Genomic DNA, 4,219 nt, shown 5'->3' with positions numbered 1-4,219 from the left:
TCCCTGGACTATTAAAATGGTCTCTTCACAGGTCTCTCTCCTTCATCCATTCCTTAGCATGCCACTTTGTATTTTAAAACACACAGGATATTCCAGAGTTGAATATCCTACATGTGCCGAGCTTTTCACTTGGAATAATAAGCTGAGATAGCAGTGGGAACTTTTTTCAGCTACGCTTGGTGAATAACAGCTGTGTCCAACCAGGTTCATGCCTAGACAGGCTTCCAGGAGTCTGTGAAGTCCCTGAAATATGCAAAGTGTCATGTGAGCAATGTGCCTTTTTCTGGGGAGAGGGTCCAAAGTTCTCATCAGATTCTCCAGAGTCCATTTCTTACAAAAGAGTAAGAACCTGGGCTGGCTGGTTAGCTCAGTTGGTTAGAGTGCTGCTTTGTAACACAAAGGTTAAGGGTTCAGATCCCTGTACTGGTCAGCCATCAAAAACAAACAAAAAAAAAGAGAATCAGAACTACTCCTGCAAAGGTTCAGCCCAGATGTAGCTTTTCTCTAACAGATCATCTGCAGGCCCTCTTCCAGATAGTCTCTGCCAGTTCCCTCTGTGAGACTAACAATGTAACTTAATAAAATAATAATAATAGTTACTATTTATTGAGTGCTTACTCTGAGTCAGACACTTGACATACATTATCTCATTTAATCCTTACAATAACTATGGATTCTGCTGGGGCTCTGACCAGCCCCACAAGGCTCCTGACTATATCACATCATGCCTGTGGCACCCTTTTCCAAGGCCTGGCTGACTCACTCATAAGTCTGTTCTAAGAGACCAGAGATGGCCTGTGATGCATTGCTGTGTAAGCAGCAAAAAAGTGACAATGCTGGGACTGGAACCCAGGCTGTTTGTATCCAGAACCATGGGTCTTAACGTACATTATACCATACTGCTTGCCTTGTGAATCAAGAGGCTAGAGAGAGTGGCAAGGAATAGAAGGAATTCTGGTTCTTCCACTAGAACACATTTCTCCACTCCCTTGACCTCAGCAGGACTAACATCTGCCCCTGGGTCATTCTCACTTATCCAGGTCCTGCCCTGATGAACCCATGCACACTCCATGCCATCTCACACTTCCATGCTTTCAGCATGTTCTTTCTGCCTAGAGTACATCTCCCATCCAGATTCTTAGCCCAGAGAACTCCTATTAACCCTTCACATCTCAGCTCAGGTATCATTTCTCGACACTGTGACCTGGGGAAGTTGCCCCTCCTTTCAGCTCACACACAATCTGTGCTACCTCCATTATACCTTCTAATAGGATTTACTGTACTTGCATATTTTGTTTGTATACCCCAATAGACCCCATAGAGAGCAATATGAGGAACTGACTGTATGATAAATTATCTCTTTATCCCACACAGGGATATCGTGGCAGGAGTCAGCAAATGTGTGGTAAGTCACTCCCTTCTTCCCGGCCTTGGGGTCCAGCATACCTTGTGCCCTCTTCACCACCTGGAAGTCCAGAGCTCTAAGGGGGAAAGCAACCCAACTGTAGGAACAGATAGAAACATCTTTGACAAGAAGTTGTGGGGGAAGGGGTGTAAGAGCTGGGGAAGACATCAGGAGGGACTTGCAATAATCACCATAAAGGATGACTAACCCCTGGACCAGGGATGACTGTGGGGAAAGTGAAGCAGGATTTAGAAATAGAAGACAGAGATGATTCAGAACATACCCACATTTCCTGAGTGAGAAGGCAGAATCACGGTCAGCCCTAGAGAGAGGCGTGCAGACGCTGCTTAATTGATGAGATTTATGGGGTAAGAAGTTCCTCCCCTGCCTTAAACCAAGGCTACTCAGTGTCTGAATCTTCCATTAGTCAGTCCCTCTGTGAGTTAAAAAACTGAAGGCTTCTGAGAAAATTCACTCATAAGATAGCTGAATGTTAAACCTAACAATTTCCCTTTCTTTCAAATTAGAGGACTGAACATGCTCACTAATTACAGCTTCTGGAATATTTTCTGACACCAAACAATTCTCACACCAGCTGGGTGTCCAACAATTCAATTTGACACTAACTACCAGGAGTTGGCATAGACCCCACAGATTAGGGGCTCAGTCCCACAAGACTGCCCCTACTTCGGATGTCAGTCAGAAATCTCTGGCCATCTATCCATACTGCTGATGGATGGGCTATAAATTGGGGGTTCCCAAGACCCCCTCAGCAGGTTCGATAATTTGCTAGAATGGCTCACAGAACTCAGGAAGGCATTTTACTTACTTTACAGGTTTATTATAAAGGATACAAATGAACAACCAGATGAAGAGGTACTTAAGGCAAGGTCCAGAAGAGTCCCAAGCACAGGGGTTTCTGTCCCTATGGAGTTGGGGTATGCCACCCTCCCTGCACATGGGTGCACTCACCAACCCAGCTCTGAATGTCATGGTCTGGTTCAAGAGTTTTCACAGAGTTCAATCTTCAGCCCCCCACCCCACCTTCCCAGAGGCTGGTGGGTGGGGATAAAGGTTCCAATCTTCTAAGCAGTCTTTCTGGTGGCCAGCCCCATCCCTAGATCTAGGGGCCCACTCGAAGTCACTTCATTAGGGTCAAGGCAGGTGTGATAAAAAGGGGTTATGAATAACAAAAGGCTCCTATCACTCAGACAATTCCAAGAGTTTTAGGAGTTCTGTGCTAGGAACCACGGACAAAGATCAAATATGTTTTTGTATTATACCACAACAGCTAACATGAAAGCACTATGTCCCGGGCACTGTTCTGAGTAATTTCTATGCATTAACTCATTAAACCTCACAACAACCCTTTGAGGTAGGCACTACTATCATCATCTCCACTTTTTTTGTTCTTTGTTTTGTTCTGTGGGCAAGTTTTTATGAGGCCGCTGCACATCACAAACCATTGTCCTGTCATCTTTAAAATTTCATCTCCACTTTCCAGATGAGAAAACTGAGGCTCAAAAAGGTTAGATCAGTTGCCCAGGGTCAATCAACAAGCAAGTGGCAGAATCAGGATTTGAACCCAGGCAGAACTACTTTACTTATACCAATCCTTACGGTTTTTCAAACTTTTCTTTTTTAGCAGCAGAATATTTTCTTCAAAAGAAAGCACACATTTCTAAAACAGGAAAAAGTAGAACTGGTCTGGTTGTATGGGGAAAGAGGACTGGTAAACTGCTCTCTGTCTGCCCTCACCTCCTATGAAGGCCTCCAAAATCAGCACCTCAACCCAAAGTCTTTAAGGAACAATGTGGAAACCCAATGGCCTAGATGATCTTTAAGGTATCTTTTTTTGCAGAGTGGAGAGAGAAAGAAAGGGAGAGCCTGAAGAGAAGTTGAGTGAGTTGTCTAAAGTCATACAGCATCTTAGGAGAGCTGGATCTCAAGACCTCCATGTCAGTTCTGTTCAATTACTGTGCCAGGCACTGTGCTAAGAGCTTTGAAAATGTATGCTTTCTTTTGAATAGGACAGGTGCCCCTGAAAAATCCTTGGGATAGAGGCTGGGGTTAGCATACCAGCCAACAGTGTGGCAGTGTCCGTTGCTTATTTTCTTAAACCCAGCAGTTACACCCATTTGCCTTTCCTCTCTGGCCCTGATAACGTCTTAGTTTGTGACACTTGTGCCTGTTGGAGAGGAAGAATATATAAACAGATAGTTATGAGTGATATATAAAATGGCAACAGCGTCCATGAGGTACAGAAACAGAATGGTGAAAAGAATGATTAACTTTGCTTGGGATTAGGTAGTGATGGAAAGTTTCAGAGAAAAGATGATGCCTGATGTTTTAGTCCATTTTGTGTTGCTATAACAGAATACCTGAAACTGGGTAATTTATAAAGGAAAGTGGTTTTTTAGCTTATGATTCTGGGACAGCTGCTTCTTTATGGGCCTCAGGCTTCTTCTACTCATGGCAGAAAGTGGCAGGCAGCTGGCGGGTACAAGCAGATTACATGGTGAGAGGAAGCAAGAGAGAGAGGAGGTGCCAGGGTCCTATAAACAACAAGCTCTTGTGGGAACTAATAGAGGGAGAACTCACTCATTACTCCCCCCTCCCCCAGGGAGAGCATTAATCCATTCATAAGGGATCCACCCCCATGACTCAATCAGTTTCCAACACTGCCACATTGGGGATCAAATTTCCACATGAGTTTTGGAGGGGACAACACATCCAAACTCCATCATTCTGCCCCTGGCCCCCCAAAACTCATGTCACTCTCACATACAAAATATAATCATTCTTGGGGCCGGC

The sequence above is a fragment of the Galeopterus variegatus genome, unplaced genomic scaffold (assembly GCF_000696425.1).
Source record: "Galeopterus variegatus unplaced genomic scaffold, G_variegatus-3.0.2 Scaffold2190, whole genome shotgun sequence".
In the NCBI taxonomy this organism is placed as follows: Eukaryota; Metazoa; Chordata; class Mammalia; order Dermoptera; family Cynocephalidae; genus Galeopterus; species Galeopterus variegatus.
The sequence above is the reverse complement of the archived record's forward strand: the minus strand, read 5'-3'. Positions refer to the sequence as shown.